Source organism: Cavia porcellus, unplaced genomic scaffold (assembly GCF_034190915.1).
Source record: "Cavia porcellus strain 051 isolate PalLab524CR breed Dunkin Hartley unplaced genomic scaffold, mCavPor4.1 scaffold_20, whole genome shotgun sequence".
Lineage (NCBI taxonomy): Eukaryota > Metazoa > Chordata > Mammalia > Rodentia > Caviidae > Cavia > Cavia porcellus.
Genome location: NW_026947503.1, coordinates 30,638,784 through 30,664,338, shown reverse-complemented (window position 1 = coordinate 30,664,338; position 25,555 = coordinate 30,638,784). Strand labels below are relative to the sequence as shown.

Sequence of the window (25,555 nt, the reverse complement as noted above, 5' to 3'; positions counted from 1 at the left end):
TCATAGTCTAGAATTTCCATCTTACAAAATAGACCTTTATAGCCCAACGGTTATAACATTTAACTAAGTCTACAGTGTTGAAAATTTGAAGATAAACCAGAAGTTACAGTTTTCTAAGTCTTGGCTACTTGGTCAATGCAGAGAGCAGTCATGAGTTAGCCCTACAGAGTCCCACACTGCTGTTACTGTACCATAGCACACCTTTGTATGAGTGGTACACACACTGGTAAGTTTCAGAGGGAAGGAGTTTTCACAAGTATTGTGTCCCATCTCTTCCCACTATTGTTGAGTTACTATTTATTTGCCTGACAATGAGAGACACTGTATAACCATATTGCATTTTTACATATGCTTCCTCCCTCTCCTTTTCCTACAACTAACAGTAGTGAAAGGGAAATATCTGTGGAAGACAAGTAATAATCAATTCAAACGCAAACCACCAGGACAGAGAGATAGAGCAGAAATGCCATGCAATTATCTGCAGTGAGAAAGAGGGGAACTAAAGTGACATTCACAAACAAGTCATATCTACGATTACATTGCTCTGCTTCAAGTTTACATTGACTTTGAAATCTAAAAAAATTAACGTATCTGCAGGTCACTGTTAGCGTCAAGGTGGTAAAACTGTGCCTGAAATAACAAATCAAAGAAAACAAATCAGTGTTTCCCGTGTTCATTAACTGTTAAATTATAGATCTTTATTTCTATCGCTTGTCATTCATTAGAACTGAGGGAACAACATTCTCTTTTTTTCCATGAGTGTAACAGTATTTTCACAGATGTGTTAGCACAGGTGAGAATCAATCATTGTAGGCTACCTTCTCCCTTCTCCCCTCAAAATGAACATGTTTCTAACTGGAAGCTGATACCTTTCCTCCCAGCCCTTCTCTACAATTCCAGCACTTTGTTTTATTATTTTAAAAAGCAAAACAGAAAAAAAAAGGGTACAAATAATGCAAAATTTCAAAAAAAACATAGTAGAAAAATAATACTGGTTAATATATTACATATTGTTATCTTAGAAGTTCATGCCAACACTTTTGCAATAAAGCATTACAAAAGGGAGAGGAAAAGGAAATAACACAGTATATGCTGACAGATAACTAGAGGAATACCTATAAACTCCACTTGTGCAAGCATACTGTTTGGGAGCATTTTATTTCTTCTATTTAAGACAAGTATGAACATCTAAGGATTCCAGATACCTTTAAAATCTTCAGGGATAATAGAGGGAGCAAAATAAAAACATATAAAAGAATTCAAGATAAGAGAACTGCACTGAATGTGGAAGAAATCTTAAAATCAACGGAACAAATCCTCAATTAATATTGTTTTATTTTGATACCAGGAATCAAACTTAATGACGTTGTGCTTGCCAGGCAGGCACTATGCTGCTGAGCTATATCCCCAACTAAATTAATATTATGACAGATTAAAAAAATTCAGCAATCATAAAATAAGAACCAATGATTATAAGATAAGAACAGAAACATACAAAGAGTAAGAAAAAATGCTTAGAAATTAATAACTGGAAGTTTTTAAAAATGTAAAATACAAAAGAATGATTTAAGGATAATATTGAGGATATCTTGCAGCAGATAAAAAGAAAATATGAAATATAAACAGAAAATTATAGAATCATTCTAAAATAAGATTTTCTAATTTTTGTTGCATCAGAAACACAGGACTGATTGAAACACAGATTTCTAGGTCCCAATGCCAAGTGTTCAGATTCAGAAGGTCAGGTGTGTGGTTCACCCCTGAATGCACATTTCCAGCAATCTCCCATATCTCCCTGACACTGCTGGACTATGCAGTGGACCTTGAGAACCATTGTTCAAAGAGATTTAACATCTGAGTAATAATAGTTCTTGACACACAACACCAGAAAGCAGAGAGGAGGAAATAATGAAAAAAACATGGAGAAGTATTTGAGTTTTCAGACTGAAAAGGCCCAGCATGCTGCGTTCCCAGCACAATAAAGAAAAATATTTACCCCAAGGGATGTGATAATATTTGAGGACTTTAAGAATAATATGGTGGGGATTAACATGCCAAGGAAGGGAAGGAGGAAGGGAAAGGGAAAAGGAAAGGATGGAAGGAAGGAAAGGAAGGAAGGAAGGAAGGAAGGAAGGAAGGAAATAAGGAAGGAAGGAAGGAAGGAAGGAAGGAAGGAAGGAAGGAAGGAAGGAAGAAAGGAAGGAAAGAAGGAAGGAAAGAAGGGAAGGAAATTTACTGTGTTAGACCATTCTGCCTGCCATCACAAAATACCGTATACTATATTGGGTGACTCATGAACATTATAAATGGATTTCTCACAGTCCTTAAGCTTGGAAGGTACAAAACTAAAGTACTAGCAGCTTCTACAGATTTTGTTGACCTCTTGATTTTTGGCTGAGAGACTGGCAAGTCAGCTCTATGGAATCTCTTTCTCCAGGACACTACCCCTCTTCATGAGAGTAGTGTCCCATGATCTAGCCATCATCCACAGGCCTCACCTTCTAATTTTACCACCTTGGGAGCCAGAATTTCCATGCATGAATTTTGGGGAGACATGGCATTCCAACTCTATCATTTAAGTCCAAAGAATAAAGACTCGGGGAGGATGCACACTTTTCCATAGCCACATTAAAGACACAAAGGCAATGAACCAAGGTATCCACTATATCAGAAGAAATGATTTTCAAAATAGGATTCCACCTGCAGCCAAATTTTAAATGAGTATTCTATCTATAAACTGAAGATTCCCAAATTTTATCTCCTAGATAACCCTTTACATGAGAATATGGTTCTATTAAAACAGCAGAGACCCAATAAAGAGGAAGACTCAAAGGCCAGGAAAGGTGGGTCCTCTGTAGGAAAGAAGCAAAGGGAGCCTGCAGGTTGGTGCAGAAAGACAAGCTTCCAGAGAAGCCATTGATCAGCAGTCACTGAGCCTGGGGCAGGATGGTAGTAACTGTAAGAGGAAAGTTATGCTGCTAAAAGGAACCTCAGGTGTTCATCTGTTTTGGGAAAGTGCTCAGTAGGTCATTTTGAGTTGTTAATTACTAATAATTATATTGATTGACAAGAAAGTGGCTAAAAAGTAATACTAAGTTAAATAAAAATTTTCATAGAGAAAGGTGTTTCATCATTTATCATCATATGCTGTGTAACTGTTCAATGAATATAGTCCTACTAACAATTCATTAAATATGCTGCATCAAAATGGAGAGAGAGGAGAAGGGAAGTGTATGTTTGTGTTGCAGGAGAAGGCTATAGTCTCAGTTTCTATAGTGGAAAGTCATTTTCAAATGTTTAACATGATGACATCACAGTAGCTCGGTGTAGTGCTTACATTGTGTGTATGAAGACATGAGTTCTAGCCCCGGCACCTCAGGGAAGTAAATTTTTAAAAAATGAAAATGCAAAAATCAAGAACATGATTTAGAAATAAGGGAAAATCAGTGACAGTTGAAAGTAGTCACTCTCAAAACTATAAATTTTATCTGAGCATGTTTTTGCCAGATGCCTGTTGTATTATTATGGCCTGGAAATTTAATCTGACATTTACTTTAGATGTGTCATAGTTTGCTGCTAGTATAACAATTCTAAAAGGAACAAATAAAAAATTATTCCTGGATATGAAAAATCAAGAGAAGGTAGAATTGTTCCTAGTAAAAGGGCTGAATGGAAATCTGGATTCCTGCCTAAGGTATAGAGTCTTAGACCACTGAACCTGAAGAACTGGGAAAGAGAGCTACATTTTATGCCTTCTTTTTAAGGAAAAAACTTTTTCACTATAGTTTTTTAAAAGCAATAAAATCTATATAAAAGGGTGTATTTTAAACTCATATATCTATACAACAAATGAACTCAGTGGCCCGCATATCTCAAAACTAAAATCCTGTTGATAATATTATGCTGTACAGTGTGGCCATTCAAATAACTGAGCCAGGGCCTGGATTATGGCTTTGGGCAGCCGATGCAGTGCAGGTGTTGTACTAATGGTATCTCAGCACGGAAGAGCACTGTCTCAGATGCTGCCCCCATAGTCTCCTCGTCCAAAAAAAGTGAGCCAGGTCAGTAGCTGCTTGCATGGGCCTTGCTGGGGCGTGACTGCAGAGTCCAGGTCTCTCCCTTTTGGGCCCTCTGGGGGTAATTAACTGTTTCTTTAAAGTTATCAGAAAGATCATCTCATGGTTAGACCTTCCCAATGGGGAAATCAAACCTATAAACATCTAGATTGATGTGTGGTTTTAGAGCAGAGTGGCTTCTTGTTTCCATCATAATCAAAAACCAAAGGCTGATGGGCTAGAATGTTTGATTTTGCTCCATGATTTATTTACTTTAACAGGGACACTCCTGGCTATGGCTTGCTACTGTCAGAAGAACTATGCTGTGCTTTGGAAAAGCTATTTGTTGATGAAACACTAATTGTAAAATAGTTACCTCGGAGAACCCAAATGTAATTACATTACGTTTAATTACATATCATTAATTATATAAAATATTTAAATTGTTACGTGGATTGTACTGCACTACTTGCTGTACATGTTGCTGGTGTGCAGAGCAGATGTGCTTGAAGAGTTTGGATGTCATCCAGAAGTTAGTGAATTGTAACTGTTTAATCACAGCCTGATTTGTGCCATCTATTGAAAAACAATAGTTGCATATTCTCAGTGATGGAGTAATATCTAGTGTAGGGATAAAGTATTTTATGCCTATGTGGTATTTTGGTAATTATATTTGACTACAAACTTCAAGTTTAACCAGTCAAACATAAGGAGGTCAAAGTGTAATTTCTCATGTGAACCATACACAGTGAACAGCTTTTCTTGTTCAAACTGGGGAGAATGTTTTCTTTCCGTCTGTGAAACTGACTCATATTTAAGATTCCGAGGTAACAAAAGGTTATAAATTTCAATCAAATGCTTGGTTTCTTAGAGGTTTAATTACTTGAATTAATTCACCATCAGCATACACATATATGTGTGTATTTGTTTCATTTATATCAACTTTTCTAACATTCGATGATGTGATAAAGCATCCATGTAAGAATATGAAGCATTAATTCATGTAGGATAGCAGTATAGATTTAGCTTTTTCTAAAATTCAAATGTAAAACCTGATATGGGTTCTGACACTAAGAAATACAATGATTGATATCAGGTTTAAGTAAACAAAAGTAGTATTAAAGTTTCTTCTCTTAAGGAACTGCTTGTTTTTGAATTTACTCACTTTAAAATAGAACAAAGCAGATACATAATCATTTAAATAGAAAAACTTAGAAAGGAAAAAGTATTTGAGTTGTATTTCTGCCAATCATATGTATAATACAATTTAAGGTCTGATTTTATTTTCATCTTTTGTGAGCAGTATTTTTCCTCAGTTTAGCTCCTTGTATTTTGACAAAATTTCACAAAATTTGGAAAGCACAGAATTAATTTGTCTGTGGGAAGTACTAACTTGTTATCACTTCACTAGTATAAATGATAACATCACTTCCCCTGCCTGTTAGGAGGATTTACTTTACAGAAGTTCATTTGTAGAATGAGCTGTAAGTGTAATTTGAAGAACTATCATGTAGAAGAGGACACTTTTAAAAAGATGACTCCCAGGTATTTTCACAGAAGTCTTTAAAATTGTAACTCGGTACTCACCTGGCAGGGAAGATACCATGAACACAGAGGTGATTTTCCCAGGGTGAGGCTCATCCATCGCATGGGGATATGCTGACCTCTGAGATTTCCCCAAATGCGGGAAACATGAGTGCTTAATTTATGGTAGTGGGGGCTGCATTTATGCTTCCCCCTATTAAAACAATTACACAATTGTGTGTAGGTATTTGTATGTGTAGTTGTGTGGTGGGTAATCCAATATAAAAATAATTGAAACCTGTAAAAATGATGTGTCTTTCTATACAATCTGCATGTCAAAAGGGGAAGGAGGGACAAAGACAAGAGTTAGAGTCCCAAGACAGGGAAGAGAATATAGCAGATCTCTGTTTGCACAGAAGACAAATCCCAGACATTCCCTGTTAGGAGGGTTTAACAAAGTGCAGGTTTAAGTTCTCAGAGCTCACACAGCTTCAGCAATAACAGGAGATGACTTGGTCTAGTTCTCTACTAGCAGGAGCTCCTGCCAGGTGTATCTGCTGCAGTGTCTTCCAAGTGGCCAAGCATACACACATCACATGATTTGTGAAAAGATTATTGTTGTTTTTAGATATTATTTTGTCTATTTTGACCTGCACATTACCTTCCAATGATAGCGTCAATTCCATTTTATTTCCTAAAACTCTACTATGAATTTTGCAAGCCTATTCCTGACTCGGGCCTGGCAGGAGACTTTTAGACCTCTTTGTCTCTGAGAAGCAACAGGGGTGTCAGAGCTCATCTTAGAATTTCCCTTCTTCCTTATGACAGCTTCAGGAAATAAGAACAATTTATCCCTGACAGCTTTAGAAACACTATCTACTAATTTATGCACTACTTCTCCTTGGATAATTGGGATCCAGTCACGCTCTGCATAACAGCCCCTGGATTTGGGGGGGGCCCAGGCTTACCAACTGCTACCCCGAGAGGAGGAAGAGCCAGAGGGTGAGCAGATTGTGCCTTTTCAAAACAAGAAGGAGAAGAAATGAGGGGTGGTAGGGAGGTTGGAAGACAAAGGAAGACGCATTTGATAGGTCATCTGTCAGTAGGCCTTGGTAGAAGCCTGAAAAACAATGGAAACCACTTCAGAGTGAACAATGCCACACTGAGTATGTGCCAGTTCAGTCGAACAAGAAGAAAGAAGAGATGTCAGCTATTAAACACATTCATTAAGGGGTGTCTTTTTAACCTCCTGATTTTTCCTACTATTTTTCTTTTCTGAACATGTAGAAAAAAATGAATGAATCTATCAAAGCAGGAAGGAAGCATAAGGGTGCCAACTTACTGGAAAGTTAAATAGGATATTTGCATTAATTAAATATTTATTATTGGGTTAGGGTTTGAATAGAGAATGGGAACAAGTGAAATTCTTCAGTTTCAGACAGTCTCATATATTTGAAAATTCCAGAGGCTATAGCTTCTACCTTATTTTTATTTTCAACCATATGTAAAGTGAAGTAAAAAGTAGTACTTAATTTGAAACTAAAGAGAATAAGCAGCTGAGATTTTAGATACTGAATCTCTGACTCACAGACAGGAGGTAAGCGAAGAAAGCATGTTCACATCCACTCAGGTTACATTTTTGTGATAAGTGAAAAAGGAAAGATTTTTTTAATTAAGTGCAGTTAGTTCACAAAGTGATTTCTCATCTTGAAAGTGTCGGATGTGCTAGTCTATGCTGTGAATTTAGAGATGAAAGTATAAATAATGGAATGTAATAAGAATATAATATTCTAGGAAGTTCTTTATGAGCTTAGAACAATGAGCTACCCAGCCTTTTCTTTTAGTGAAAATAAGTATTTCCTATGCCTGGTTGAATGCCAGAACCTTCTAGTGAATGTTTATATTCCTATAAATGAAGGCATCTTCAGCTTTCTGTCATTGCTGATTGATTCAGTTTAAATAAGGTAGAAATATATGCAAAACTGTTTTAAGCTCAACTCTTTTACATTGATGCACGATAGTTATACAGAATAATGAAATTTGTGTTAGTATATTGTTATATATGGTATTTTTACGTCTGTTACCTCCATTGTGTGCTCAACTCATATCTTTTCAGCTCCATAAAACTACTTGTGGTCATGGTCTGTTTGTCATCTGCCTTTTGCTACCTTCTAAATTGGGTACTTATTTTTTGGTTCATTTATTTATTTGGAAATATTCACTTGTTACTAGTGTGTCAGGTATGATTATATATATATATATATATATATATATATATATATATATTTGTTGTTGTTGTTGTTGTTGTTGTCTTTTTCCTTTTTATCGGTACCGGAGATCGAACTCATGACTGCCTGCTTGCAAGGCAGGCGCTTATGCCACTGAGCTAAATCCCCCGCCCTATGATTATATTTTAATTTTTAATGTAACTCAAGTAGATATTAATAAAGAAAATACAAAATCACTCTTCTTTCTTCTGAAAAAATAGAACAAAATTTCATATAAAAATAAAGAATAATGAAAATTACTATACTGTGTATGAAAGCTTGAAAACTGGCTGCAGTGTTATGTAGAGTATAAGTCATAGAATAAAAGGCTCTTACTAAGATGAAACAAACAGATAATCATTCAAAACTTTCTTTACAATGAACTAAGAGAAGCTAGTAATATAAGTGAATCAAACTAGCATATATATTAAAATATGTTTGAAACAAAGGCATATGTAGTTTGGGAAATTATTTGAACTTGTTTCTACTTCCTATTTATCTATCTTCTATTTTGCATTAAGGTACCATCTTACCCCAGAAACAGTGGCTACCATGAAGAAATCAAATATTACCTGATGCTGGTGAGGATGTGGGGTATAAGGAACCCTTTTACATTGTTTGGGGGAAAGAATATAAACTAGTACCAAGCCTATGGAAAACAGTGAGGATATTTTTTTCAAAAAACTAAAATTAGAAATTTCCTTTGACCCAGTTATCCCCTTCCTAGGTTTCTTCCCCCCAGAAGTTATTATAGGAAGCATGCATCCTCATGTTTATAGCAGCACACTTTATACACCTGCACTTCGGGACAGCATATATTTACATCCACAGGTCTATGAATAATGACAGTGTGGTATTTATACACAGTGGAGTATTACTCTACCATAAAGAAAGATAGACTTGGGGTATTCATAGGCGAATGGATACAACTTGAGAAGATAATTAAGATACACAAGCTTAAATATTACATGGCTTCTCATATGTGAAAAAAATATATATGTATATAAAGAGAGAGAGAGAGAGAGAGAGTCAGAGAGAAACTTTCTGATGCTAAACTTTTAGCAGAAAACAAAATACATGAAAGATCTCCACTTCATGGGTCTGACTTTTCTGGTAGAAGACCACAGATGATAATTACCAACTAAATCCTAAACTTTGTACCTTAAGGAAGTAGGGAGTGACAATAATGGGCTTTGAGTTTTGGTGGTCAGGGAAGGTGTCTTTGTGGAAGTAACAACTAGGGGAGATGATTAAATGAGGAAAAAGAAACTACACATGCACATGTCTGGTGGAGCCTGTTTCCTTAGGACAGATCAAGTCCAGAAGCTCCAAGGGAATCAGACTGTACATTCTTTCAAACACTGAAGAGTCAGTGTCTTCAGCATTGTGGCCAAGGAGCCCAAGGTGTCTGGGCTAGATTCTATAAGCCTTCTTGGGCCCTGATAAAGACCTTAAACTTGTTGCCTGATAATATGACACAATCCATTTTATTCATCACTTGTTTGTTAACTTTAAGAAACTAATTTGGATCTGATTTCTAGTAAAGCATATTTTCAGCTAAAAAGTTGCTCAGCCTTTCACTCTTACTAATATATTTCCAGAGTTGGAGAGAGATTGTGGAAGCATAAAGAAAGAATTATTAAAACGAAATAGCCATTACCACTGTAAATGAAGACTGGCTTAAGTAACCAAATCTAAGTGAAACCGGAATGTGTCTAAATCAAGTGTTACTGCTTTTATTATACTCAAATTTTTAAAGTTATATCTAGCCAAGAAAAATCAGTGGTAGAAAATTACGAAGTATCCATTGTTAGATCTCTTCTCTGTTTAGACTTGAAAAATTCAATTATGACACAAAACTTACTCATAGGGTGGATAAGAGGACTATTGCTCTCTCTAAAAACATTTCACTAAAGTACAACTCTTACATTTTTGACTTTACACTAAACAGTGTCATTACTGAAGAACATTTTATGTTATCTTCCAAAGCTTTCCCAACAGGCCTTTGGATATCACACATTATGTTCCCTCATGTTGTCAAGTGATTCCATATCGTAACAGAATTTGTATTTGTCATTAGCTTAGTGACCCCTGCTGGGGAGGTTCAAAATAATCAGCTTTACGTTCAAAGTCAGGGTTTTGGTATAAAAGGTGCTTGGACCTCAAATGTGAGCTCTTAATGCCCCACAACAATTGCTTTTGCAAATCAGTTACCATTCTCAGCATTCAAGGCTTCTAAGGAATCACTGTCCCTGTCTGGAAGAGCCAACCCTATCATGTGACTGAGAGTGTGACAATTGCGACAGTGACATATTTGAAATTAGCACTTTTCTCCTGGTGGTCTGTCTTTGATCCCTCACATTGTTAGCTTGCAACTATGTTATTTGCCAAGTGACACTTCTTGGTCTCTTTCCAATAAACCTTTCTAAAGAACTCAAAGTCACAGATCATGTCATTTTTCATCAAAATCTTTTTCTCCCACACCACAATAGAATTATTCAATGTGATATGCCAACCTTTTTACTATCACATTTGCGGAACTAAACTGTTGAAAAGGGCCTTAATATCCCACAGAGCAGAAGTCTTACAGTATTATTTTCATGAATGAAGAAGAACCAAATGCACTTTGGTCAAAGTATGACTTTCTTTCATGTAGATGCTTGCCAGTGTTTAAAGTCTTCCTCTCTTCAACTCAGACCACTTTGTTAAAACAAATTAGCTTATATAAACCACTGTATCCACTGCCCATAGCCTAATATTAATCTTCACATATCAAATAAGAAAATAGCAAGACATCAACTATGTTTATGCTTCAGTATAACAAGGAATAGTATGTAACATTGATGCTAGAAGATCTCTGATTTGTTACAATTAACCTGAAAATATACGATATTATTTGACAATAAATGTTCATTTATATTCATTTTAATAGTCCTATTAAATGTGGTATATGATTTTTAATATCAAAGGTTAAACAGAAAGAGCCTTATGTTTTAACTTTCCAGATAAGTATCAAGTTCAAAAAATATTCTTTCACAGTATTTTACTACTTTAAAGTATTAAGGAAGTAAAAGAAGACCGAATAAGATCATTTCATAAGAGTTGATATTTGCACCTTCAACTACATAAGAGTGAAACCTCCAACAAGTGACTTACCTTTCTTTGATCTCTATTTATTATCTGTACAATTACAATGGTCATTGGCCTTTAAATACTATTGAAGTCTACAAAGTTTCATGATAAATTCTTTATTGTAAGTTCACAACTTTTCCTTCCTGTCACCATCATTTAATGCTTTTCAGTGGTGGTAAACCTACAGCACACATCAGCGGCCTGTTTGTAACACTGAAAGCTCTGAGAGGTTTAGTATCCCTGATAGACATATAAGTCTGGCTAGATCCAAGAATGAAAGTTAGCAGAAGTAGTAGTTAATAGCAGGAAGACTTCATAGTCATGCAGAAATGGATTACAAATCCAGTTCTGTCACTTATATACTTTGGTTTTAGCCACTCAGAACCTATTTATTTGTCTGTGAGTGATAATAGCAATCATTGGCTCACAGAGTTAGAAAAGATTAAGTTGGATAAAATACTAAGTAAAGCACAAGCTATCTCATAAGTCCTTAATGAATTTTGTGTATTTCTATTTTAGGCTAGTTGTTGCTCATAATAATAGCAAATCAGACAATTGCATTTTCTCATTTACTATATTAAATTTCATCATAGGTATATGCATATGTATATTTGTAACTTATACCTGTATATATACAAAGTGTCTCTGACTTGGTTTTTCAGAAGTTTTTATAAACAAACCTACTTCTGAGATAATGAAGTTTTGGGTAAAAGGGAAATAATATTTTTCTGTTGTACAAATGACTAAAGTAAGGTCAGCTCTTCCTGTGAAAAGATTTTGATCACTGTGCAAGGATACATGCAGGGTCAGGTGACATCCAGCAACTACCCTATGGCAGTGCAAGTGACACCTTGCATGGTCAATGTGTTTTTCTTTTTTTCTTGAGTTTGCTTTCTTTTTGAAGCTGGTGAGTTACTTCACACAGCTCAGGAAATAGGGCCAGACCTATTTTATTCATTCAGTGATTTTTCCTGGAGTTTCCTCCTGCCTTGAATTAAAGTCATTTGGGGGATACACATTTTATCTTTTTAAACTAGATTGTAAATGCCTTAAGGGCTGATGCAGAACATTTGATTTCTTTGTTTTTCCCAATCACTTCCCCTGGAAATTGGAACATCATAGATCATTTAATTGTTTTTTAATGGACCCCAAAGAGGTCTAAGAAGCAGAGAAATGCAACAGCAAATAATTTCAGCTCACATTTTGTGACAGTCATGACATAATATATTTAATTTGTGGGATGTTCTTTTAAATATCATTTTTTAATTCAGAGAAGTTTAAAAATTCTGTCTTCAAATTCTTTAATCAAAAATATTGCCCATCCTTTCAGTCAGGTAGTGTCACAAGAACTAATTCTCTAATGCTAAAACTAATGGATTCATAATTATGGGGAAGCAACTGTATGTAAATTTCTTAAGAAAAGTAAAAAGCGAAATATTAAAATATCCATTCTTAACTCTGTTCAAAGGCTCAGAGCACTTGAAATGGTCTCCTCTGCCAGCCCAAATTCAAAATTCTCATAGCACACATCGTTGTAATGTTTTGCCAACCTCGGTTCTGTGACTGCCCCCATCATCATCATTGTTGTCATAATTATTTTGACTCATTTAATCAATACACCTATGCTGCCAAAATTTTACAAACTGAAATTCTCTCTCACTGGTGAAGAAGAAAGAGATGCCTTTCTATGGAGACAAAACCTTTAGCAACTTCTCATAAGGCATAAGGGAAGAATGAAATGTTTCACAAATCCATGGGTTTCTCTGTGCGAGTGTGTGTGTGTGTCTCACATTTGCTTTCTGACAAAATGGGACAGGAAAAAAAAATGTGCCTTCCTGAAGAAACTGCCACACTTTGTTGTTTTTGATTTTCCACATGGAAGGATTCTATTTAGCACAGGAGGGTCCAGATAGGCAGGATTCTTGTTTAGCAAGCATATGGATACCTTTTCTCCTACAACTTGTAGCCTGATCAACTGCAATTATTTCAGGAACAAGGATACCTTTAGATTCTGAAAATAAATCAAGTGCTTTCTAAAGTCAAGGTTAAGGCTAAATACAGAACAAACAAACAAAAGGAGGCATTTACTGCGTGGATTACTTTTCCATGGTATTGTGTTTAATCTACACAGATAGGCATGAAAGGCTAAAAGTGATAGCAACACCTTGTCAAGCTTTGAATGGGCTGTGTATTCTTGATTGTACTGATCCGCGTTTGCCCTTTCCATTGACATCAAAAACTCCACCCTCTCTTCCCCAATCCCCCAGCCTGCCCTAGGCTATAAGTCTGCATGACAGCCTGGCAAGATTAACGTGAAGAAACACACAAAAGGCAGAAAACAAATACTGCTGCCGCCACCTTATTGGTTAGCATCCTCCTGGGATGATCTATAATCATTTCTTCAGCTTCGGAATCAGCCTTGCATTCTGTGAAGTAGCATGGAAGCCCTGAGCCCTGTGCGTTTTGTCCCTTCTACTGTTGATAAAGAATTCATTCATGTGGCCTCTAATTTTAATATGGATATAAGGCTTGCTTCTCTGTCAATGTGGAGTTTAAATTTTAGGAAAAATAAAGCAGAATAATGAAAAGAAAACAAACTCTGACTTCTGCACTTATTGCTGGGTCAGCAGTGTTAAGTTCCTTCTGCTCTGTGTGAGAAGTTTAAAAATAATAAGTTATTGTCCTTCATTCTTTTAAAAAATGCTTTAAAATGTCAGTGTAATAAGGATTTAGGAGAAAATCATTATCATCTTTGTGTTCACAAAGAACACATATGAGCATATACACACATAGTCAGAAAAATAGTTCTTTTAAGAATTTCAGGCCACAAAAGATTTAATTATCCTTTTCTCTAGAAAACCAGAGAAACCGGTTCTCCTCACTGTCTGTCTTAGTCCTGCTTTCTGCCCACTCTATGACTCTCACACTTTCATCTTTCCCTCTCCTTTTATTCCTCTATCCCTTTTGCCTATTCTTTCATCAATGATTCTATTGTTAAATTAGCCAGCTGGCAGTAGAGCTTACGCCTTTCCATTTCCGCCAACAATGACCTTACTTTCATATTTTAATTATTGCTGTTGCTTGCTTTGCTGTATCTTCTAGTCCTCCTAAATTTTTAATTGAAAATGTCATATTGACTCTGGAGTGTGTGATTAACTGAAGATTTGGTAATGTACCACAGATAAATGTTTGAAATATTATTTTCCCCACAGGGCATAACAATTTATTTACATGAATGTTATATTAAACTAAAAGCACAGGAAATTGACTAAAAAAAGCAATGTTTACTGAAGCCTGATAGGAAGGAACATTTTATTGTGATTATCATTTTAGTTTTACTACCATTATGTTTATATTTCAAGTTTTAGATATTAAAAAAGACCCAGGAGGATAGCAATGCTGTCCTACAGGCATAAGGAGAATGGTGACATTACCAGCAGTTCAGCTTTATATATATATATATATATATATATATATATATATATATATATATATATTTGATAATGTGCTCATTCTCACGCAAACTTTCAAAGTTACCTTTTTTGTTGTTGATGATGACTTAGAGCTGTTTGCTTCACTGTAATTTTTCAAATCTGTTTTGAAAAGAAAGTGAGGGTGTGTATTCATGGAGCTCCCATCTTTGTAATGACTGGACATGTCGGTTGCTAGGTAACAGGATACTGGGAGCAAAGCATAGCCCATAGCGTGTAGCTCTGATTGAGAAGAAATGCAGAAACCTGTTCAGAAGGGAAGTCCTCTAAGTTCCTCACATTTTTGCTGAAGCAAACAGAATTATTATTGCATGACAAAGTACCACTTAGCCTTATGGAACTTCCTGGCAGTTTCAGTTTAATCATTGCTGTAAAGAACCCCATAAGTCTTGCTTGCTTATTTTTATAAAATTAGATGGTAGTTTTACTTATCTGGATCTAAAGTTTTTATCCAGGCTCATGTCCAGTTTTTAACATTTCTATATTATTAAAATTAATCTCACTAGTTACTTAAACTGAAGTATTAATTCTTTATGTCGTGAATTCTAACTCCTCTGTAAAACATCCTTTTATTTTGCATAAAAGTGCTGTATTGAGAAGTCAAGTGATCAGACATCACTCCCAATTCCACCACTGTAAAGCTAAAACATAAAACTACTCTTAGATACCTTAAAGCGAATTAATTATGTTAATTAGGTATTATGGCAGGGTTAGAGAGAGATGTAGCTCAGTCCTGAGACATCCTAGCCCACTGTGTTCTTGGGACTGAATAGTGATGATAGAGAAAGGAAGCAGCATCCTGGCTTCCTATATGAGGAGAGAGACATGACTCAGTTCTTCCATGTGCTAAGCCTTCCAGGACACAATAGGAGTGTCTCTGGGGAAGAAATGACACACCAGCTTTAGTACCTTAATCAAGATTAATACCTTTCTCCTTAGGCCTTTAGCACCACTAAGAAAGGGACATATAGGTGAGCACATAGTGCTCTGCAGACAGCGCAAGCTGTGTAAACTTTGCATGTGTGAGTGAATGGACTATATGTCATGTCAGGTAGGGAACTCCTTTTTCTACTTTCATGGAGAGAGTAGACAAGCTCATAGTCCAATTTTGATAGTAAAAGAAAACTACTTTTTCTTAGTACATTGCTGTTCCCAGCATAAATCTACCGCATAGCTTCTATAGCTTATTGAAGCCATTTATGGAAGATACCCATACCATGTATAGCTCACTTTGCTTAGTGCATTTGGCACAAAGAAGAGTATTTTTAGGTGCATTCTTTCAGTAGTTAGTTAAAGTCCAGAAGATAAATCCTGATTCATTTTTACATGGCCCCAACTAGAGTTACTGAAATCCTCTCCAAAACTATTGCTAAATGACTATTGGTGGAGGAAAGGGCTGACAATCATTGTGTGCTTACTTTATGTTTGGCTTTATGTTCTCCTCTCAATCTGTATCAACATATTTCTTTTCTCCTCTTTATGATTTTACCGAAAACAATGCCATGTTCTAGGCAGGTTAACTGGTATTTTCTAAGTTCATAGTAAGTGCAGAGCTGCACATTAGCCCAGGTCAAACTGACCCCAAAGCCATTCTCATCCCACCATCCCACTCCTCTTTCCAGCATCAATTACTAGCTTTATCTTTAGAACTGAATTAAGTATATCAGCTGTTTTTCAGAGTTCTGACTTGTCAGTTAATTTCCATGCCATCAGAGAAATGATGCGTCAGTTGGAAACACATAACATGTTTCAATAATACTCATTTACCTGAGTGATACTACTGAAGTTTGTTATTCTCAATAGGGATAGCATTAAGCCAAATGTTTCAGAAATAGAAAAATGTTTTGATTGACTGGTCGGTTTGGGGAGAAAGTTTTTGATTAGTCCCTTTTTGTCAGCATATATTAAACATTGAAGCTTTGTGGATAATTGTGACTCAGATTACAGACTACCATAGGTAGGGCCAAGTAGTTCAGAAGAAGTGAATCCACTTGGATCAAATTAGAACTGAGTCTTCTTTGCAGCCTGCTGGTTCAGTAATGCTGTTCCATGTGAGAAGTTGTAGTGTGACCTTCACAACAGATACGAGGGCTCAGTGCGACTTTGGTGCAGCTTCTAACATAAAAATTTGACTGTTCCCATTTTTAAATTGGGTGCCCTACTTAAAAAAATAATGCAGATACTATATGACATTTCAGAGTTAATTTTATCTTAATTATTAAGGGAATAAGTAAATGCTTCCTATATGGTTTGTGCTAGAAGTTCTGAGAATCCAGTAAGTTAATTTGCACTAAAAGCATTCAGCTTTATGAAAGCCCCACTATACTCACCATTGCTAACTTGCCACCACACAAATAAGGCAATTTACTAACGGGACTTTGCATATGGAGGTTTATGGATTGCCCAGCTCTACCCAGTGTGCTTATGTAGGCACTTGCAAATTTGAACTGGTGCATGTGAAACACTGAATCTTAATCTAATAGTAGCACACATTACTGATACAGTATAAATAAATAAGCGCATCACAACACATCAAAGTGACAGTCATTGTGTATATGCCAGTCACTGATGTATCGTGACATGTGAGTGCGCAGAACAACAAAACATTCCGCTTTGTGGCGTATACAATCTAGTGGGAAAAACAAGCATTAATTAAGAAAGCATTTAGACCAAATGCCTTCCAAGCTTAGGACAGGGTAAGAGAAAGCCTGGTATATTCAAGGAGCATGAACAAAAATATTAATAGAGCCAGAGGAACAAAGAGAGACAAAAGGTTTTGAGATGTTGCAAAATGTACACAGAAACTAGATTCCATAGGTTACTAAAGGGAGTGTGTGTGTGTGTGTGTGTGTGTGTGTGTGTGTGTGTGTTTCAGTAAACGCAATGCATCTACTATGAAGTGATATTCTGGGGATTCCGAAGTGAACAAAGCTGATGAAATCCTGGAAAGACATAGAACTGAAACTATAGGGAAGTGCATAAGAGGTCAGGTGGTGATAGGTGAAATGAACACAATTAAGTCAGATTAAAGGGGATAGAGAGAGACTCGCAGGAAAAGTTACTAGCTTATCTAGAAGAGTGGGTAGGATATGGTAGCATTTAAATAGAAATCTAAACAAAGTAAACTTTTTTAAGGGTCTTAGCCTTTCTCCCAGGAGCAAGTACTAAGTCACACAAGGAGTTTAATTAGAGAGATGGCATGATCAGGAAATCATACATAAAACATCAGAGCGATGATGGAGTACTAAAGAGAAGAGGAAAGAATAGAAGCAAAGGACCAGCAAGAGATGACTGAACTTGCCTTATAGAGGAGATATGGCTGAATTTGGATACATTATATCATTAGAACTGGTGGTTACTTTTACCTGTTTCTCAGTGATGACATGAGTTTTGAAAATAAATCTGAATATGGAAAAAGGAAAAAACAGTGCTTTCAAGTCTTTATCTCTTTTGCCTTAAGCTATTTTTTCCATTCTAGGCCATTCTTGCCTAAGTAAGAAATGATTCCAGAGTTTTCTACCTCATAAAGCCTTTGTAAAGAATATTTTTAAGAAAGATTCAACTATGTGAAGTGCTAAATCACGTAATGTGTATACTGTAGGTGTTCTATGGTAGATTATTTGAATACTATAAATGCTGCTTTTCCAGAATACAAGATATGCAGCTATTTTTCCAAAGTCCTACAGTGAATGTAGAGAATATACAACAGAACTTTCAGTCAGTATAAATTATTTATTTTGTAATTTGATTGAAATCGATATTAATTGACATGGATATTGGTTGAAGTCATCTGAGAAAACTTTAAATTTGAACAATATAACCTGTGCCCTGCAATCATATGTACTGTATTACTACAGCTAAGTCACACTGTGCTAATTCTCTCTAGAGCCCCTTGCAAAACCTCATAACAGTAAGGGAAAGAATGTCCACGTCAAGTCTCCTCTAGTTCCGTCCATTTACAGAATCTGCAGCTTGAAATTTTTCCCTCTTCTGAGTCAGTAACCAGCAAGTCTCTGTCTTATGGATTAGGCACTCCCTGCATACTTTCAGTTTCATTTTCCAACCCTTATCTCTCAATCAAACATCATCAGTATTAGATTATAAGTTTCAGAAATAATTTATAAGTTGTAAACCGTGCGTTTTTCTGCATACTGTGATAAAATCTTCAGTCCAACTCCTTTCTGCACAGAAGGTGAATCACTCTTTGTCTGATGCATCCCTGCTGTATATACTATCTGCTTTTTAGTTGTTTACTGGCTATTTTGGTTATCAGATAGACCCACAGTTGCATCCCTGAACATAACACTTGTGGGACATCACCCTGAGTCTTGCAGCTGACCGTGAATCACTCACCTCACCATGTAGGCACTGTGTCATCTAAAGAAGGATGAGATGCTTTGAAACAGAAATACCACATTCACATGATTTTGTTTGGAGTATGTTGTTATTATTCTCCTATTTTATTGCTACCTGTTGTTGATCTCTATGTCTACGTAAAGCATTAAACATTATTAACATAACCCCCTTCCACTAATAAAAGGGAATCTACTGTATTTAATGTTTGAAAAGCCACACAGCTCCTGATGAAGACAAAGACAGTAGAATTCTTGTTTGTAGAGCGTATGGATGCACTTGAATGAAATTGACAGCTGTCTTAAGTGTTATGATCTTGTCTTACCAACTGGATATGAAGCAGGGATAGCTTTCATTGGTAGTATATTATTTTGTTTTTACTAGGGTTTTACCTTTTAATTGTTAGTGCTCTAACAATTATGCTCTAATTATGCTCTAAAACAAGAAAACAAACATTTTGTTCCTTTGTTTTATCAGTGGATATTCTTCTGACTTCCTCCGCCCATGCATTAAAATGAACACTTTTGATAGATGGGTTTATTAGTTATGTGATGAGGTCATATTCCATGGATATCTGACCTTTGTTAATCATTGTGTGGCCAAATGAAATAAAGCACACACATTGAAGCAGTGAATAAGATTTGGGGTTAGCAAGTTTGATGGAATCACAACCAGTAATTTTAAAATGTGACTGAATTCTTCCCACAATTAAAATCTTTCATTATGCTACTTCAAAGCTAATTTCTTTCTTGTTTTTTCTGAATAGTTGCTTCCATTAATCTCACTCTAGGTAATGATGGTAATGATACAATTATATGTAATCATTGCCTGAATTCAATAGGCAACACATCAGTCCTTTTGTGGGGTGATTGTACTGCTCTCTGCAATCCTTGGATTTGGAAAATTTCCATCACGTTATGCCAAGATCAGATTCAAAAGTCTCTGACATTTTGCATAACATCAGTCAATCGGGTGTTCCAACTGTCGCTTGTAGTGATTGGGCAAACTCATCCATCTGGTTCGTGCCAGTTGAAGCTGGGGATAAAAGCAAAAGGCAGCCTAAGCAGGCCTTGCTGTTTACATCATCTCCAAAGCACTTAAAATGTTTAGAAAAAAAAATAAAATAAAATGAGAACTTTGTAAAAGGCCTTCAAGTGTGCAGGTGCCCAATCTACTTAAATACTAATGACACAAATCATAATCTAAGTAAATTTATTGTGCTTTCAAGCCAAGTGAATATTTTAGAATTTAAACTTTATTTCCCTAACATTTACAGGTAATCATGCTAATGGTTATCATGCAGTATTTATGTGTTCCTCAGAGTGTCAGTGGGCAGAGGTATGCTTCTCATTCTTCCTTTTCAGGTTATATAGATAAGATTTAGCTTCTTGTGTCCTGAAGACAGACTTTGTAAGAAACATTTACTTACTCAACTTAATTTGGTTAAGAATAACAATGCCTGTATGTTCTGATGTAGAATTAAACATGTCCATATCTTTTATAATTAAATAATAAATGGGTAGTCTTCAGTTACTCAGTGATCTATGACCCAGAATTACCTAAATATTTTTCTTACTTTTCTTTTCTTTTTATCTTCCATTTCCTCAGATAAATAAAGGTTTTCTTGGCTTCTAGCAAATATTTGTAAGGCATGTTTTTATACTGACCTGTTAGTTTGATTTATCACTTCCTTCAAGAGGATAGGATAGTGACAACACTGGAATGTTGTGTGGACTGCAGTGTGTGGGGAGGGAGGGGGTGGGTGGCAGTCACATCAAACCAAATCAAGACTAAAATAAAAAATAAAGAATAAGCTCTTTTTATTCCCCTTAGCCAATGTAAGTAGATCTTCTCTCTGTGTAATCTAAAACAGACCTTTGACCCCTTTATACAAGCCTCCTAATTACCATCTACTAATTTTAAAGGTACATCAGATTTAACTTAGCCAAATCTGCAAATCTTCTCTCTGAAATATAATTTTTGAGTTTACTCTTACCTACTAACAGACTACTATATCAGTAACAGTGGCTCAAATTAAAACAAAAAGTCAAACACTTAAGCTCCTTTGCTTTCTTCTTTTACTTGCTCTCCCCACCATGCTGTGACTCTAGAACTTGGGCATCTAAAACACATCTCTTCCACTTCTCATCTCTACCACCACCACCTCCATGAACTATTGTCTCTCCCCTAGACTACAGAAACTATGGTTTAATTGGTTTCATCTTTTCTTTACCATCTATCACAGTGGTTTTCTTAAAGCATAATTTTTATTGTTCTTTCCTGAGCAAAGCTTGGAATACAATCCAAATGTCTTAAAGTGCCTTCAAAATTAATGATTTACTTTATCATCCTCGCTAAGTCATCTTGCTACACCCCCTTCATTACTACTCTCCAGCCACATCATGTGTCTTTGTGTAGCTATTTTTGTAGTTAACAACCCAGAGTTGTTCTTGCCACAAGCTATTGCACTATACATTCCCTCTTACTGCAATTCTCTACTGTTAGACCCTCAGAGAGAGGCTTTCTCTGATCTTGAGCCACCTTGTGTCATACCTCTTGTCTTAGTGAACACTTCCGCTGTCTCAGGCCATTCTAGATACAACAGCAAAATAGCATAAACCCCTGGGTGACTTTTGTAACAGAAATTTATTTTTCATACTGTTAGGAGCTAGAAGGTTCAAGATCCAGGTGTAACCTCCAATGAGGACATATTCTCTAGTTAGGAGTGGCCATCTTGCTGTGCTCTCATATGGTGGAAGAGATCAATCAGAGGCTTTCTGGAGCCTTCTCTATAAGAGCACTAATCCCATTCATGAGCAAGCCACTCCCCATGACCTAACTGTCTCCCAGTTAGGTCATGGTGATTAGCTTTCAATATATGAGCTGCTTTTTGCAGCTTTCCTTGGATCACCCATGTTCCTGGCTTTTCCAAGCTTCTGGGGTCTCCACTGCACCTTTGGCTTCACCCTTATATCTTTACAAGTTGCCCTCTTAGGGGCACACTCTTTGGCCTCCCAGGCTCTTTGCAATCGAAGTGGAAGCCATCATAATTACTCTCAGAATTTGTGCATTTTCCTTGTACCTAAAATCAGCACCATTTGGATGCCGCCAAGGTTTGCTGCTAACTGGAGCAGTAGTCAGGCTTTTCTCCCTCTTGATTATAAGAGTTGATTGCCTGGATCTTTGGGCTCTGTGAACCTGATTGTGAAGAAATCTTCTCTATGTTGCCACCATTCTGGAACCTCATGTGACCTCCATCACCATTCTGGAGCACGCTGCTCTGCAGCTTTCTCCTCTGGGCAAATTCTTTCACATTTGCAGTTCTGAGGCTGCAAAGGGTGATGACTCGCTGTTTCCTGGGATACCCCGGGGACATCTTTCTTATCTCTCTGTTTCTCTTCAGCAATCAAGCCTTAACTTTGTCTTTACAATCCACAGATTTCCTGGAATTTTCCTTCTGGCCAAACTCACAGTATTGTAAATTACCGTGCTGGACTCTTTGCTCTTGATTTGCAACATAAAGCTGGCTAAAAGCCCCCAACAATAGCCATGCCACAGCCTCAACATTCGACTGCTTTGAAATTTTCTTTTCCAGATTAATCAGTCCATTGCTCTTTGTCTCAGTCTTAGGCAAAGTCTCTGGGCATAAGGCAAATACAGACAAACTTTCTGCCAAACCATAACACACATCATGGGGAGTCCAACAACTAATGTAGTCCTTCTTCTCAGCAGAAACCTCCCTGGTCTTTCCCAAGAGGCTTTCTATCAGCATTCTAGTCTCCTGAGCTCTCACCAGAATCTCCTCTACAGAACAGCCTAAGCTGCTCCAGCTCTATGCATCCAGGTGACATGTCCAAACCTTTCCAAACTCTGCCCATAAGCCATTTCCAAAGTCTCTCAAAAAACGTGGTCAGGTATAGTCACAGCAACAACCCCACTCTTGGTACCAAATTCTGTCTTAGTTACTTTTTACTTGTCACTGAGACAAAATACCTGAAGCCCAAAGTTGGGAAAGGAAAGGTTTATTTCTTACAGATTTTGGAGGTCTCAGACCATACTCAGTTGGCTCCAAGGCAGGGTGGCATGACTGGGCCACAGTTCATGGCAGCTGCAAACAGCAAGGAGGAAACAGGCAAAAAAAAAAAAAAAAAAAAAAAAGTGAGGCACACCTTTTTCCTGCTATTACATTCTATCCTGACTCCACCCCTAAGCCAGTGTAGCACTTCCACCCCCAATCCAAGCGCTAGACAATGAACCAATCACAAATGCACAATGCAAATGCATGAGGCCTGGGGGCCACCAACATAAACCATGACATTTAACTTGACTATTCTTCAAAACTTAGAAATTCCATTTCTAAGACTTCTGTGGCCCTCTTTCATATCCTCCAGAATAGGATAGTGTTGGGTAGTAATCTGTTCATTTCATTGCTTCATGATGGTCAGGTTGCGCTCTTTCCTATTATATACTGATTGAACTGCCCACATCTCACCATTGCTTCATGGGCTGAGGCATCATAGAGAATGCTCATGTAGCTCACCTGCATCTATTTTATGCTACCAACCTCACACCACTAGGACTCTCCCAAAAGTATCCATAGCACAGGCCTGAGCTTTAAAAGAATTTTTTATACATTGATGCCCTTTTAAATTATTTTTTTTTAAATTAAGGAAACATAATAGTGTAGTCCAAGGATGACATTTGGGACAGGGTAATATTACCATTACTTTTTCAGCCAACATTTCCAAAAAATAGTGTCCAAAACACAGAAATGCCTAATTGAAATCCCAGAGGAAAATCTTATCAGAGTCCATTGGACTAATTATAACCACATGTCAATGTCTTCTATTTCATCTGGGCTATACAAACTTTTCTTGAGTACAAAAACATCAATTAAGTATTACCTGTGAACCCTTTCACATGTCACTATAAGAATGTCATGAGTCTTTTTGATGTGGATTTCTGAGAAATTAGTAGAAATCACCCATTACCACCAACTGACACTAACCTTCCTTGCTAAGAACTTTTCTTGGTAATATTTTTGGTAGTCCCTGAGTCCTTCATATATATTCCCCTTGGGAAAAATGAGATCTTAGGTCAGTGATGATGGACATTATACCTTAACATGAATTGTCTTCCATCTTCATGAGATTTTTCACCCAAAATTCTTTTCTGTAGTGACTCTTTTTCTTAGTTTGATCATTTCTTTTTACACTTAATTATCTTAATTACAGGCTATAATTAGTTTAGACATCAATTGAAACCTACATTTCCTCACCTCAGCTACCTTTATTACTTATTTATTTATTTTCTGGGACAGAATCTCACTTGCTATGTAGCCCAAGCTGGCCTCAAAGATTGACAATCCTCCTTCCTCACCACTTTAGTACCAGTACTATAGGTGTGTGTCACCACACCAGGGCAATGTTAACTCTTCAAATGAATTGCTCAAACGTATTTTAAAATTTGTAACAAAAATTTCCATTTAACCTAACTTGCTCTAGCAATATGGAGGCAGTCTGACTTTATCTTGTGGAATATTAACTAAGATTTTTAAAATATGTGTCATCTTTTTGTATATGAATGTATAAAATACAGTGTATGTTAACATGTATTTTTGAGACTACTTGTAAATACCATGAACTGTGAACAAGCACAATTACAAACTAAAAGCTAGTTCAAAGATACAACATCATTTGCTACTAAGGAAATTATCTTATGTGCACTGATGGTGAGTGGCACTTAAAATTTAAATGACTTTAGATTCTAAGGCTATGCAGAATTGTAGGTGAGGCATAGAAGCACACTGTGTATAAATATGAGTGTTCTGGTGAAGCTTGACTACCTAGAAAACAAGTGATCATGCACTTAAAAGAGGATGAGAAACAAAACACACACACACACACACACACACACACACACACACACACACAGTCCTCAGAACATTGCTTTTATTTTCCAGACTCCTCACTTATCTTTGACCATTTTTGTCTCAGCTTTTCTGCTTTGTAAGTGTCTTTGATTCAAGGTTATTTTATGATCCAGTGAAATCAGGAAACCATGGGTCTAAATTGCCCACCATTTCCTTTAGAGAACTGTTACAAGCAGCCAACCCCGGGGCCTTTGTTGGACAAAGAAGTTTCTGGAAATGTTCAGTGATGTTTTTTATGCTACCAACTAGATGATTAAAAATGAATTTTTGCCCTGAAGTCAATATATTTTTAATGTTTCTTAAAGAAATATTCACTGAAAAGAAAAGTAGCATGGATGCAGCTATTGTGAGGTAGATGACTGAAACAAACCGCTATAAATTTTCCCAATAATTCTGAAAAACAAATAGCAACATCTTCATTTTATGGATGAGAAAATAGAAGCCTACAGTGACTGCAGTTTGCCAGATGGTAATCTTACAATTTGACCCACTTAGGTATTTATCACTCTAAAGCCAAATTCTTTTCAAGACCTTAGGCTGTTTAAGGTGCTCTATCTAAAAATATCACTGAAAAAACACTATTAACTCTTGTGTGTAGTTATGAACACTAGGACATATTTAGCATCCCCATTGCTAAGCTTCTACGCTAAGCAACAGTAACTGATTAATATCCCTCAATAAATCCTAAATACAGGAAAGATTAAGTCACTGTGCATTTACTTTGATTAAAATAATTCATGTAAATTTTAATTCAAATTAGGCTCAGCTTAGTCAGCTAGAATATTAATTTGGAAACTAGTC

At 36.4% G+C, this 25,555-nt stretch overlaps 1 protein-coding gene and 1 non-coding gene across 6 annotated transcripts in view; both read left to right on the top strand.

The window, feature by feature from the left end:
* Nucleotides 1–25,555, top strand: part of Dcc (DCC netrin 1 receptor) — a 1,081,241-nt gene that overhangs the window by 286,249 nt on the left and 769,437 nt on the right. The window lies entirely within an intron of this gene.
* On the top strand, nucleotides 5,635–5,795 carry LOC111758069 (U1 spliceosomal RNA). The gene has a single exon (XR_002792304.1). It is a non-coding gene; the product is annotated as a U1 spliceosomal RNA (small nuclear RNA).